Raw genomic sequence first — 16,396 nt, 5'->3', positions numbered from 1 at the left:
AGAGACTCCAACTATCTTCAAGAAACGTCTTAACGTGCCTCTAAGCCAAACAAGTTTATTTTGGATTTCTTTTATTATTATCATTCTTGTTCTAACACTATCTGTGGCCACTAAGATTAAGTCACCACTAATATGTCATTTTTTGTTGCGACCACATCGGTCGCCACTAAACTATAACCTTTTGTGGCGACATTCGATTGTTGCCACTAAATCATCATCTTTTGTGGCGACTTAATAAGTCGCTGCTAACAGTCGTCAAGGAAACACAGATTTCTTGTAGTGTTAAATATGAAATCATGTTTCCAAATAGCATGGTCAAACGCCTACTTAATATGTATTAATAATTTATTCAAAGCTTTTTATAGTATTCAAACTCATAAACTCAAAATTATAATTCTGCTTTTATTATCAAACGAGCTACAACACTACTCTTTGCTTTTTTTGTTTCTTGGCAAATGCCAATTAATACTTCCTCTGTCTCACAAGGAACTAGAAATACGATAGTCAAAGCAATTAAATTTAGTACGTACCTAAATTCTTCAAAAAATTTAAATTAAAAATTATATATTGAAAATTACATAAAAGGTACTTTAATTTAACATAGTTAATAATTCAAAACTTTCAAAAAAAAATTGAACAAATTATAGTAAGAAGAGACTTATTTGACTAATAACAACCTTCACATAAAATGGGAGAAAAACATTGTTATTATGCATCACTTTGATAAGTTACACTGTGTAAAAGACATGAAATTTGTGTGGTAGTTGCACTTAAAAACAAAATGGTAACGCATAGCAAGACTATTTCTGCCTTCTTATTTTTAGAGCATTTAACGGGTTTATTTAATATGAGATAAAATATGAATACATTTTGTCTTCATTTAGCTTGTTGTCATTTTTTTTTTACATAATGTCACAATATTATTATAGTGGCTTAGTGATGTATCATTATGTTCATCTAAACACCAAAAATTGATATAATAAATATTTTCATCCCTAAAGTAGTAGGAAATAAAAAAATGAGCAAATTATTTGCAAAAAGAAAAAATAATCAGCACCTACTTTTGTCATGGTGTACACATTATATATGTTGCCATATGGCATGCACTTTCTGACCCAAGAGAATCTAATTCTTCATTCTTTTATAGTATTCGAACAAATAAATTACAAAATTGATTACTCACATATTGGATAGGTGATTCAAAATTAAGTTGCTATTTCTGCTCCTTCTTGAAAAAGAAAGTAGGGATCGATCATGATCTTAGTAAAGAATAGAAGAGGAATAAAAACGTCGATTTTCCATTCCGTCCTTAACTTATAATATTATTAATGGCTTAATTCATCCACTAAACCATCTAAAAAATTTAATCAAACCCTACCGGGAAACAAAAAATTGATTTTCTTAACAATTTTTTTTAAAAGCCAAGATACGAATAGGTGGATTCAAGCATTTAGATTTGACGAGTTCTACTTTTAACATTAAATAGGGGTTCAAATTAAATTTAATGATTAATAAAATATTAGTGAAATTCTCATATATAATGCTTCATGTCGAAATAATTGTGTTTGCAGAAAGTCATAGTCAAAGAGTTAGATCCGCCCTATAAAATGTTTGTTAAAACTTTAGCAAGAAAAAATAAAAAGGTAAGAAGGAAAAGGAGGGCTGTTGGTTCTTTTCTCTCATTTGCTATCCAATACGTGTTTTGCAATCTGATTAATCCAAATTCGTGCTAGAAAATCTCATTTTAAGAGAGTAAAACATGTTATATTAAAGACGACTGCCTAATGCAGAATTTAAGTTCGAGACTTATGATTAAGAATTGAGAAGTTTGGTGATCCTTATCTTAAACAAAATATATTCCTAATCAGAACGCCACTTAAGCTCTAGAACAATTATCCATTCATTTTTAATTTAAGAATGGTGCATGCATCAATCAATGAATTGGACCTTTCACATTGCATTATTGAAACTTTGAGAAGCTATTGCCCAATTGAAAACGAAGTTTTTGAATGGATAGCCCTTCAAACTCATTGATCTTTAATTTTTGTCCCTCACTGTGGTCTTCAATTTTTGCCTCTGCTGCTCATTTAATGAAAATATCCAGACCTAATTCGCTCGACATAAGTTATGTGACATATATCTGCGGAAACTGAATCTTTGTTTTGCTTGACATAAGTTCTGTAGGGATTAAGTTATACGGCATACATTTTTTATCCTTTTTTGTGCCCATTTTGAGTTTTGAGAATTTTATCGTGTTCAATATAATTTGTGGTAACGAATTAAACTTATGGCGCGTGAAAAAATGGTGAAGGACAAATTTGAAAGGTAAAACTTAAAAGTTAAAACCATATCGAAATAGGTTAAAAACTGAAGGCCCAGTGTGTGAACCACCAATAGCTTTAGCTTTACAAGTGTACACAGCTTATTGATCATTCAACTAAGTCAAGAAATCGTCAATATAAATAGGAATAATATAATTAGTATATCCGTTTTATTCTATCAGAATTATTTTCATTCCGACACTCAATAAAAGATGATCTAGAAAAGAAAACATCAAATCTAAAAAGTATAACACAAGATTCGAACAATTTTTTTTTTTTATGAAGAAATATGAATATTTTATTAATAAACCATGCAGGTACAATTCTGATTATTCCCTTAATTTTTCACTGCTGAATTTTCTTCTTAATTCGAGTGTCATCTCGAACGTTGGATGATTTGAACCTCCTTGAGATGTATTTGATTGTCAAAAACGTCAGGCAGAATTTTGCTATTTTGAGTTGAAAGACAATATTTATGTCTTGATCTCTTGCGAATACCTATGAGTTTGTGGGATATTCGAGATGTGTTTTGATCTCTTTGTGAATATCCAAATGTTTATAGGATATTCAAGATAGATTCGTACGATTCAATTAAACAACAACAACAACAATTAAGGCCTACTCCAAAATTCCGAATATATCATTTTTATGGATTTTTGCTTGTATTAAGTTCTTGGCACACAGAATCAGAGTCATAATCTAATGTGAGTAATTCAAAATGTTGTGATTTTAAATAGATGTATACTTTCAAAATTTCTTTTTATATATGTCTAAACAATTTAAGCCGAAAAGGATTGATTCAATTGAACCTGTAAATACGTTGTATTACTTGTATATCTGTACCAACTAGCACATCAATGCGATTACGTACAGTTACGCGTATATAATTATTTAATACTTACTTGACACTTTTTTCTTAATAGTCGGTTAAAAAAACATACTTGATTATTTTCTATATTTAAAAATAATTTAAAGTTAAACTGTCCATTTGCTCTTAATATTATTATTTTACAGCCAGGGGTTGGTGAAGTCCGCCTCCAGATTCATTTGAACTAGTATCTTTAATGCAGAGCATAAATCTACGTGTAAAAATTTAATAATTTATAAAAATAATAGGTTTGAACTCATAATTTTAAAAAGGGAAAAGATAGCAAATATACTCCTCAACTTTGCGATTTAGTGCAAATATATCTCTCGTCAGAAAAGTGATGCATATATATCCCTGTCATTATACAAATGATGCAAATATACCATTTTTGCTCATGGATATTTTTTTAAAAAAAATCTTTTAGCTTATGTTTTAATTTTAAAAATGTCAAGTGATTTTAAAAAAAAGTCTACCCATTTTTTTAGTAGACATACTTTTTAAAGCCGCGTGGTAATTTTTTTCTTGTGGATTAGGTCTGATTCGTTTAAAAAATGGGTAATCTTATTTGTTTAACTCACATTGATATTTTTTAAAACGAGGTCATTAGAAAAAAAATTATTTGTTTATAATTAGAAATTACTATTATATATAAGCGTCAATCCCAAAGAGTTGTCGTCCTCACATACTATTTGACCCTATGAAATTGCTCCACATGGATGCTACTTTTTCTTTTTGTTTTCTCATTTTTCCATGATTGATTTATGTAATACAATTTACCTGGGCCTTTCTAAAAGGTGTCACTTTTTCTGAAGTTCTTCTTATCTCTTACTCCAACGGTTTCAATTTCTATGGCATAATTTTTTTAATTTGTAAAAAAGAAATATCATCGGTTTATAATTAGAAATTACTATTATATACAAGCGTCAATCCAAAAGAGTTGTCGTCCTCACATACTATTTGACCCTATGTAATTGCTCCACATGGATGCTGCTTTTTTCTTATGTTTTCTCATTTTTCCATCATTGATTTATTTAACCCAATTTACCTGAGACTCTCTAAAAGAGGTAACTTTTCGTCAAGTTCTTACCTCAAAATTCCATGTGTTTCAATTTATGTAATATATTTTTCTTTTTTAATCTGTCAAAAAAAAATGTCATCTTTTTATAATTAGAAATAACTTAACATTAAATTTTTTCTTTTGCCCTTAATGAAATAATTTATAGATACACAAATATCTAAGGCTTATTTAGACCACATTCTTAAACTTTGTGTCAAGTCAAACGTGTCACATAAATTAGACGGAGGAAATATTAGAGAAACATATATTTCAATAATCACTTTGAAGCAGTTAAAACTACCTAGAATTGTAGTGATTGTAGGATGTCATATTTTATTTGTATTGAATCATGGGATTCTCGTGTAATTAATCTTTTTTCCTAGTTAATTTTTTAAAACTGCATAAGAAGATTTTGTGAAGAATTATATCCACAAGACTTATACCTACTAGAAATGATTAATGTATTATTAGATTAAATTAATTATGCAGTAGAAAAACGTGACACAAGTTACTATATTTTTTTTTAATTAAAATTACTATTTTTGTATCATGAGTTTGGATTCGGGCTTAACACTGGCCTCATGAAACTAGTTGGTTTATAAGTCTATAATTTTTTTCAACATGCAATTTGAAACTATAAACTGGCATATTTCCGCATTGGCTTGTGATTACTCCTTTAACTCCACCTCTAGATTTTAAGAGTTTAATTATCGTTCAGTAGATTTTTAGTTTTTCATTTTAACTCGAATTGCTGCAATCTGCAGAAGTGGATTGATAGGTTCACATGCTAAGGAATTTGATATTTCGTTTGAATATCAAGTTATTAGTCTTTGGAACCTTCTTTAGTTTTGAAAAATTTCGGGAGGAGGTTTATATTTAAAAATACCCTAGTAAGGTGACAAATGAGGGTAGTTTTGAAATATTATAGATAGTTTATCATTTAAATTAGTTTTGTTACAAAAATATATAAATAAGGGATGTGAACGTAATATTTCGAACCACAAGGGAGGTGAGTGTTATAAGTCAGAGGGGAGGTCTCTGAAATTAATGCTAAAAACAATTTAAGGTTAAATTTTCCATTTGCTCTTAATATTATTATTTTACAACTAGGAGTTGGTGAAGTCTGCCTCCAGATTCATCCGAATTAGTACCTTTGATGCAAAGCATAAATTTATGTGTAAAAATTTAATAACATAAAAAAATAACAAGTCTGAACTCATAATTTTAAAAATATAATGAATTCAGAGCTTGAGCTCATAAGGTTTAAATTATGGATCCACCTCTACTTACAACCACAAAAACGTCATGGCTCATGACTATTTAAAACAACAAATTTCAAAAATCTCTATTCCTTTTTAAACTTCGTACTAAATATACTTACATAAACTAATGACGAGATTAGTATTGACTCATATATTTTTTTTTGTAAATCAATTTCCTCCATCTCTATTTCTAGAGTTGGATATATATATATATATATATATATATATATATATATATATAAAGAAACATACAGAATATATGAGGACTATACAGAAACAAGCTTCATTCTATCGAAGAAGTAGAATTTCTCGATAAGCTCTCAAAAAATTATAGTCACTGACAAGAACGAATATTCCTCTTCTAGCTAACTAATTTGGTACATCAAGGAACATAAAAAGTGTAAGCTCTATACATTTTCCTCTCTAGACAGAAAGAATTCTTGGATGCTCGACTTCAACGTGTTGCTACTAACTTATCACTCCTTCGGTCTTAATTTATGTGACACGGTTTGAATTTCGATAGTTAAGCTTTTATTTTGTATGTGAATTTGAATATAAAATTTTTAAGTTTTTTTGAAAAATAATTTACTATTTAGAAACTACATAAAAAGTACAATAAATCATAATTATTCATAATTTATAATATTTAAAAGACATATGAATAAATTACAGTCAAATATTTTCTTGTTTGAGTCTCAAGCAAAAAATGACACATAAATTGAAATTGACGGAGTATGTGACAAAAACAACGCTTACATGCACGGCATGTCACATCACGTCTCACAGCACAAAGTCCTATTGAAACATGCCATCAATATTCCTTTTGACGTACTTTCATGTGGAATTTTATATTTCGTGTGGAATATCCATGAATTAAATTAAACTTTTATATACGACTCTGGACTTTCATGGTCCATTTCAGAGAAAAGGACCAAAATCATCCATAATGTTTGAGTTTGGATCAAAATCATACATATTCTTTCACATGGTGCACTAATAGTACATTATGTTTGCATAAGTGGTGCACTTTTAGTCACAATCCCAAATAAATTTAACGGAAAAGAACAAAAATGCCCCTGAACTTTTAGAAAAGGTATAAAAATACCCTTTATTCATCTATTTTGCTAAAACTACCCCTCAATTCAACTTTTTGGCTCATTTATTCCCCTTGACTAACGGACAACACTAATTTTTAAAAAAAAAATTAAATAAATTGCACATGACATTTTATTACTGAAAAATTGATTTATTCTTTTAAAAAGAAATCTGAAAAATCGTTATTTGTAGAATAAGGAAAAATAATTTTTCAACATCCATTTCTTTAAAAAAACAAATGTAGTAAGCCTTTTATATATATATATATATATATATATATATATATATATATATATATATATATATATATATATATAACAGAATTGGATTTTCATTAAAACATGTGGAATTTTTTTAAGTTTGGAAAAAAAAATTTAACGGGTGGAAACCCCATTTTTTTTTTAGAAAATTCAATTTTTAAATCTGAAAAACTGATTGTTTTTTTAAGTAAAATGTGCAAAACTAATACTCCATAATTTTCTTCTAGATTTAAAAAAAAGATAGTTTTCTGGTTTTTTTTTTAAACACAGTTTTTCCATAAAAAATTTAATTTTTTCAGATTTTTATAAAAATCCAATTTTTCACATTTTGAAAAGAAAAAAAATTAGTGTTGTCCGTTAGTCAAGGTTTTACTCGTTAAAAAAAAGTTTTCCAAATTTAAAAAAATTCCAAGGTTTCAGATTTCTTTTTAAAAGAATAAATCAATTTTTCAGTAATAAAATGTCATGTGCAATTTATTTATTTTTTTAAAAAAAAATTAGTGTTGTCCGTTAGTCAAGGGGAATAAATGAGCCAAAAAGTTGAATTGAGGGGTAGTTTTAGCAAAATAGATGAATAAAGGGTATTTTTATACCTTTTCTAAAAGTTCAGGGGCATTTTTGTTCTTTTCCGTTAAATTTATTTGGGATTGTGACTAAAAGTGCACCACTTATGCAAACATAATGTACTATTAGTGCACCATGTGAAAGAATATGTATGATTTTGATCCAAACCCAAACATTATGGATGATTTTGGTCCTTTTCTCTCCATTTCATGCCATACTTTAGTATAATTAATATTACTCCGTCCTTTCTAATTTAAGTGTTTTGTTTTTTTATGTGTCCCAAAAAAAATATTTATTTTTATATTTAGTAATTTGATAATTAAATTATTCTACATGATTAATTCACAAGATTCAAAGAATATTTTATTACATTGCACACATTTTTAATTTTGTATCACAAGATTCAAATGTCGCTCTCTATTTCTTGCATTTTGTGCCGAGTCAAACTAAGACACTTAAATTGGGACGGAGGGAATATTTTTTATCTTGTCAACGTAATCACGTAAAATCGTGGCACAACAATTTAATTTCTTACTACAAGCTCTCTCAGTGACTCTGTCTTAACTGAAAACTTTTAGTAGTATTATTCTTGCCGTTGGCTAAATAGAAAAAGTTATCAATCATCGTTCAACCTTTGGATGCATTAAAAAAAAACAGTTACGTTTGAACCAGCTCACACAGTACTTTAAAAAAGAATTTTTCAAAAGTTTGTTGCATTGCAATTGGAGGAAGAGTTTTTAAATTTCAGTGATAATTGAAAAGCTACTTCAACTGTGGCTCTTTTTGCTTTAAAATGTGATGTCTTTTCGGTTTCTGGAAAAATTAATATGTTTGGTTAAGTAGTTTCCTTTTTCGAAAAAATATGTCAAGACTTTTTTAAGATAATCACCAATTTACTTGAGATTAGGCACAAGTATGTGATCAGAAAATACTGAGTTGGAAAACATTTTAGGTAGAAAGGGGTTCAAAATTTAAAATTTCTTAGCGTCGAATTCATTGTACTTTTAAAATTATAAAATGATATTTAATATTTATTAAAGTTTTAGAAATTTTCGTATATAAATTAATGTTGCGCATTGAAAATATTAGCCGGCGATGTGTACATTTTGGCAAAAAAAGGTCCCTACCAAAAGCAAAAATAGAAATCTTTCTGAAAAGGTCGACCATCAATATGAATTGATAATATTCATAATTCATGTATCACTTTCGCGTTATTTTGAATATTAATAGAAATAAATAAAATAAAATAAAATAAAGAAGCAAAGTCTATAAGATACGATGCTAAAAAAAAATGTCCATGTCAATTGTTTTTCGTTCCTTATTTGAATTGGCAACGTGTACCAGTGGATATGTATTATCCTTGTAGACTGTAAATTGACTGTTGTTGATAGTAAATAATAGAGGACTTAGGAGTAATAGTTTCCACCAGCAAGCATTTGGTCAAACTTTCAATATCTTGATGTCGGCAAAATAAATTGTCTATTGAAATTTTTCTTTATGAGTTTATGTTAAGTGATTAACGGTGTAAAGAATTTTTATACGATCAAATTAAAATTGATTTATAACAAGAAATAACTCTGCTTTTCTAGTTTTTCAGTTGATGTTCGATACCCGTAAAAGCAAGCGCAAACATGCATATAGTATATTAGTTGTCAACAAAACATATTTAACTTACCGGCAGGAAGGTCCTTAAGTTCGAGAAAGTCGACTAAACGACTATTCCAGAACCGACTCTTGTTGTAGAGTCTAGAGCTCTTGACTGGTACCGGGCTTTAAAAGAGTTCTCTTTAAAACGAGTGATCTTTTTATTTATGAAAAATTATCAGACCATGTTCAAACTTCTATAAGATAAGTAAAAGCTAGACAATAGTCTAATATTTCATCTATAAGGTTGAGTAATATATGAGCAAACACTAGACCGGAGTCTAATGCCGTCCAGGAGGATAATTTTTTAAAACTATATTTGCATAATTTTTAGAAATAGGAAAAAATCTAAAAGGTAACCTAAAAAAAAGATATTTCGTAAATCAGTCCTAGAAAATGTTGAAACCAGTCCACGCCTGATATTTGGGCTATCTGCTGACCCAGTAACTTTTTTTGGGCCAATTATGGGCTTTCTTTTGCTGGATAGTTTCAGCCTTGTTCTTGGGCTGGTCCAACAGCCCAGTTGCTATGTATTAGCTAAGGGGTCATTTGCACGATTCTCCTTCAAAGGCACTGGTCTTTAACTTTTGTCCCGCAAATTGTTGGTATTTAATTTTTAGCCTTAGCCTAATACTCCGAGATTCTGGGTTCGAACCCCAGCTCAGTCAAAAAAAAAAAAAAGGAATCGCAAGGCAGAGGTTTGTAGCAAAATTAGACCTATTCAGGCAAAAGTTAAGCCTTAAGGCAGAGGTTTGCCTTAAGTCAAACTTTTGTCCAAAATTAGGCCTTAAGACAAAACTCTGTCTTAAGGACTAACTTTTATGTCTTGCGATTTTTGAAAAAAAAATTATTGAGCGGAAGACGAACCCGAAATCCATGAGTTTTTAGGCGAAGGACAAAAATTAAAGACCAACAATTAAGGGACAAAACTTAAAGACTAGTGACTTTGAAGGACATTCCGCGCGAAAAAATGCTAGCTAAGAGTGTTATGGTACTACTTATCACACGATGAGGATGGAGATAAAACAGACCAGGGATAAAATCAAATTCTCAGCCATAAAATCAGGAACAAAGTTGATCATTTTATTCAAGAGTGTATTTGGTATGATAGAATTTGTTATTTTAAAATATATTTCCTTGAAGAATATTATTGGCATATGCTTGGATAAAGGAAAATATTTTTCAAAAAATAATATAGATAATAAATTTAGGAAGCAATTTTTGATTAATTAGTGTAATAATGTCTAAATGTTAGTTAAAACAACAATACGACGTCAAGAATTAGGATATTTGTGAAAGAAATGTATTTTCCTTGGCAAACAACTATTAAAAAATAACTTATTTTTGAAAAAAACAATACATTTCCCTTCGTACCAAATAAAGTAAAAACTTAGGCGCATTTTGTATTTACACAAAATCCAACCCATATATCTTTCACAGTCAGTTCTATTTATATGATAAGATTAAATTATTTGGTTAAATAACACAATCGAGTAAGTATTTATCTACCAATCTGGAAATGAGATTTCTTGTCTTCTTACAATTTGAATAGATAAATTTCTCGCCCAAACCTAAAAAAAGTTTATAAAGAGCCTAACAGCTCGTTTGGATGGTTGTTACCTATTGTATTGTACTGTGTTACTTAAATTTTAATGTATCGTATCGTTAAATTCATCGTTACGTAACGACGAAAAATCTCATTTTATATAACGACCGATTTGATGTTATCGCGTCGTTACCTTTTTTTTTTCTCATTTTTACTATTTAATAATTCTATTTTATCATTTACCATACCTTTTTATGTTAACTCTATTCCGTATCCTACTTTTTTTTTTTTGTTAGGTTTATCCTTCAAATCGTTGATGTGTGAGATTATGTAATGATGAGAAACGATACAATCTATCCAAATATTATGTTAATCAAATCAATATAATACAACACATTACAATACAGTATTATACATCATGAAATAATATATAACAATCATCCAAACAAAGTGTAAGACATTTCCTTTTCATTTTTCTGAAGACTGAGAGAAATATAGCCATATATTATGGAATACCTCACACACCATAATATTCTAGTAAAAAGCAAGTATGGCTGTAGTAGCTTTAGCAAGCCCATTGGCAATCAATGGAGTTGTGAAAATGGCCACAAATTCACAAGCATACTTAAAAAGGCCTATGTCGCCATTTCTACAAACAGGGTTGGGTTTCCATTTCTAAACCTCAACAACTTATCGTCATGGCCCTTCAGGCAAGCACCCATATAACATCTTATCTTTAATTTATTGGGTTCGAAATTTATTATCTGTACTTATTTTACACGTCTCGTCTCAATTTAAATGTCTTAATTTGACTAGGCACAAAATTTAAAAAATAAAGATTTTGAATCTTCTCGTCCTAAATTAAAGATGTGTACTCCCTCCGTTCCGATTTAAGTGTCGAACTTTACTTTTTGGCTTGTCCCCAAAAAAGTATCTCTTTTTATATTTAATAATTTTTCTAATTCCAACATTCTACCAGCAAATTTAAGACTACAAGATATAAAGGACTACACATATATTTAATTTAAGATCACAAAATTCAAAAGTTTTCCGTTGTTTCTTAAACTCCGTGCTCAATCAAACTAAAACATTTAAATTGGAATGGAGGGAGTATAATGTACTAAAATGTCCTTTTAAATCTTGTGGTCTTAAACTTGTCTGCATGATGTTTGAATTATCAAATTACTAAATATAGAAAGATGCACTGTTTTTGCGACCGACAAAAGAAAAGAAAGTAAAACACTTAAATTAAGAGGAAGGAATACTAATTTAGTGAGGGTTCGAAGCAAAATATATAGAGGCGGATGTGCTTCATTTAACCCAATACTTTCGATGCTAAGTATGAATTTATGTGTAACAATTATTAAATTGGCAACAAATTGTATACCACAACTTTATTTGGTAAAGAATAGTATACCACAATTTTAAAAATACAACGGCTTCAATGTTAAAAACTTTAAAGGTTGACCACATAAAATTTAAATCCTAAATTCGCCTTTGAAGTTAATGGGTTCTGACGAATCCATTTGTTGTGAGCTAGATCCACCCTTGGTCTTAGTTTGTCGATAATAACTTTCCTAAAGTCACCCAAGAGTTTAAACCACAAGATTCAAAGAACATTTTATTACATTGCACATATCTTTAATTTAGTATCACAAGATTCAAATGTCGCTCTATATTTCTTGCATTTTGTGCCAAGTCAAACTAAGACACTTAAATTGGGACGGAGAAGTGTTTTTTATCTTGTCAACGTAATCACGTAAAATCGTGGCACAACAATTTAATTTCTTACTACAAGCTCTCTCAGCGACTCTGTCTCAACTGAAATTTTTTAGTAGTATTATTCTTGTCGTTTAGTTACATAGAAAAAGTTATCAATCATCTTCAACCTTTGGATGCATTAGAAAAAAAAAAAAAAAAAAAACAGTTACTTTGAACCAGCTCACACAGTACTTAAAAAAGGAATTATTCAAGTACTTAAAAAAGGAATTATTCAAAAGCTTGTTGCATTGCAATTGGAGGAAAAGTTTTTAAATTTCAGTGATAATTGAAAAGCTACTTCAACTGTGGCTTTTTTTGCTTTAAAATGCGATGTCTTTTCGGTTTCTGAAAAAATTAATATGTTTGGTTAAGTAGTTTCCTTTTTCGAAAAAATATGTTAAGACTTTTTTAAGACAATCGCCAATTTACTTGAGATTAAGCACAAGTATGTGAGAAGAAAATACTGAGTTGGAAAACATTTTAGGTAGAGATGGGTTCAAAATTTAAATTTTCTTAGCGTCAAATTCATTGTACTTTTAAAATCATAAAATGGTATTTAATATTTATTAAAGTTTTTAGAAATTTTCATATATAAATTAATGTTGCGCGTTGAAAATATTAGTTGGCGAGGTGTACATTTTGGCAACAAAAAGGTCCCTACCAAAAGCAAAAATAGAAATCGTTCTGAAAAGGTCGACTATCAATATGAATTGATAATATTCATAATTCATGTATCACTTTCGCGCTATTTTGAATATTAATAGAAATAAATAAAATAAAGAAGCAAAGTCTATAAGATAAGATGCTAAAAAAAAATGTCCATGTCAATTGTTTTTCGTTCCTTATTTGAATTGGCAACGTGTACCAGTGGATATGTATTATCCTTGTAGAGTGTAAATTGACTGTTGTTGATAGTAAATAATAGAGGACTTAGGAGTAATAGTTTCGACCAGCAAGCATTTGGTCAAACTTTCAATATCTTGATGTCGGCAAAATAAATTGTCTATTGAAATTTTTCTTTATGAGTTTATGTTAAGTGATTAACGATGTAAAGAATTTTTATACGATCAAATTAAAATTGATTTATAACAAGAAATAACTTTGCTTTTCTGGTTTTTTAGTTGATGTTCGATACCCGTAAAAGCAAGCGCAAACATGCATATAGTATATTAGTTGTCAACAAAACATATCCTTTATAAAATTAACTTAACGGCAGGAAGGTCCTTAAGTTCGAGAAAGTCGACTAAACGACTATTCCAGAACCAACTCTTGTTGTAGAGTCTAGAGCTCATAACTAGTCGGACTTTAAAAGAGTTCTCTTCAAAACGAGTGATCTTTTTATTTATGAAAAATTATCAGACCATGTTCAAACTTCTATAAGATAAGTAAAAGCTACACAATAGTCTAATATTTCATCTATAAGGTTGAGTAATATATGAGCAAACACTAGACCGGAGTCTAATGCCGTCCAGGAGGATAATAGTTTAAAACTATATTTGCATAATTTTTAGAAATAGGAAAAAATCTAAAAGGTAACCTAAAAAAAAGATATTTCGTAAATCAGTCCTAGAAAATGTTGAAACCAGTCCACGCCTGATATTTGGGCTATCTGCTGACCCAGTAACTTTGTTTGGGCCAATTATGGGCTTTCTTTTGCTGGATAGTTTCAGCCTTGTTCTTGGGCTGGTCCAACAGCCCAGTTGCTATGTATTAGCTAAGGGGTCATTTGCACGATTCTCCTTCAAAGGCACTGGTCTTTAACTTTTGTCCCGCAAATTGTTGGTCTTTAATTTTTAGCCTTTGCCTAATACTCCGAGATTCTGGATTCGAACCCCAGCTCAGTAAAAAAAAAAAAAAAGGAATCGCAAGGGAGAGGTTTGTAGCAAAATTAGACCTATTCAGGCAAAAGTTAAGCCTTAAGGCAGAGGTTTGCCTTAAGTCAAACTTTTATCCAAAATTAGGCCTTAAGACAAAACTCTGTCTTAAGGCCTAACTTTTATGTCTTGCGATTTTTTTAAAAAAAATTATTGAGCAGAAGACGAACCCGAAATCCATGAGTTTTTAGGTGAAGGACAAAAATTAAAGACCAACAATTAAGGGACAAAAATTAAAGACTAGTGCCTTTGAAGGACATTCCGCGCAAAAAAATGCTAGCTAAGAGTGTTATGGGACTACTTTTCACACGATGAGGATGGAGATAAAACAGACCAGGGATAAAATCAAATTCTCAGCCATAAAATCAGGAACAAAAGTCGATCATTTTATTCAAGAGTGTATTTGGTATGATAGAATTTGTTATTTTAAAATATATTTTTTTGAAAAATATTTCCTTGAAGAATATTATTGGCATATGCTTGGATAAAGGAAAATATTTTTCAAAAAATAATATAGATAATAAATTTAGGAAGCAATTTTTGATTAATTAGTGGAATAATGTCTAAATGTTAGTTAAAACAATAATACGACGTCAAGAATTAGGATATTTGTGAAAGAAATGTATTTTCCTTGGCAAACAACTATTAAAAAATAACTTATTTTTGAAAAAAAACAGTACATTTCCCTTCGTACCAAATAAAGTAAAACTTAGGCGCATTTTGTATTTACACAAAATCCAACCCATATATCTTTCACAGTCAGTTCTATTTATATGATAAGATTAAATTATTTGGGTAAATAACACAATCGAGTAAGTGTTTATCTACCAATTTGCAAAAGAGATTTCTTGTCCTCTTACAATTTGAATAGATAAATTTCTCGCCCAAACCTAAAAAAAGTTTATAAAGAGCCTAACAGCTCGTTTGGATGGTTGTTACCTATTGTATTGTACTGTGTTACTTAAATTTTAATGTATCGTATCGTTAAATTCATCGTTACGTAACGACGAAAAATCTCATTTTATATAACGACCGATTTGATGTTATCGCGTCGTTACCTTTTTTTTTCTTCTCATTTTTACTATTTAATAATTCTATTTTATCATTTACCATACCTTTTTATGTTAACTCTATTCCGTATCCTACTTTTTTTTTTTTTAGATTTATCCTTCAAATTGTTGATGTGTGAGATTATGTAATGATGAGAAACGATACAATCTATCCAAATATTATGCTAATCAAATCAATATAATACAACACATTACAATGCATACGGTACATTATGAAACAATATATAACGATCATCCAAACAAAGTGCAAGACATTTCCTTTTCATTTTTCTGAAGACTGAGAGAAATATAGCCATATATTATTGAATACCTCACACACCATAATATTCTAGTAAAAAGCAAGTATGGCTGTAGTAGCTTTAGCAAGCCCATTGGCAATCAATGGAGTTGTGAAAATGGCCACAAATTCACAAGCATACTTAAAAAGGCCTGTGTCGCCATTTCTACAAACAGGGTTGGGTTTCCATTTCTAAACCTCAACAACTTATCGTCATGGCCCTTCAGGCAAGCACCCATATAACATCTTATCTTTAATTTATTGGGTTCGAAATTTATTATCTGTACTTATTTTACACTTCCCGTCTCAATTTAAATGTCTTAATTTGACTAGGCACAAAATTTTAAAAATAAAGATTTTGAATCTTCTCGTCCTAAATTAAAGATGTGTACTCCCTCCGTCCCGATTTAAGTGTCTAACTTTACTTTTTGGCTTGTCCCAAAAAAAGTATCTCTTTTTATATTTAATAATTTTTTTAATTTCAACATTCTACCAGCAAATTTAAGACCACAAGATTTAAAGGACTACACATATATTTAATTTAAGACCACAAAATTCAAAAGTTTCCCGTTGTTTCGTAAACTCCGTGCACAATCAAACTAAAACATTTAAATTGGAATGGAGGGAGTATAATGTACTAAAATGTCCTTTTGAATCTTGTGATCTTAAATTTGTCTGCATGATGTTTGAATTATCAAATTACTAAATATAGAAAGATGCACTGTTTTTGCGATCGACAAAAGAAAAGAAAGTAAAACACTTAAATTAAGAGGAAGGAATACTAATTTAGTGAGGGT

The sequence above is a fragment of the Lycium barbarum genome, chromosome 1, assembly GCF_019175385.1.
Source record: "Lycium barbarum isolate Lr01 chromosome 1, ASM1917538v2, whole genome shotgun sequence".
Classification (NCBI taxonomy): Eukaryota; Viridiplantae; Streptophyta; class Magnoliopsida; order Solanales; family Solanaceae; genus Lycium; species Lycium barbarum.
This window is presented reverse-complemented; position numbering follows the sequence as displayed.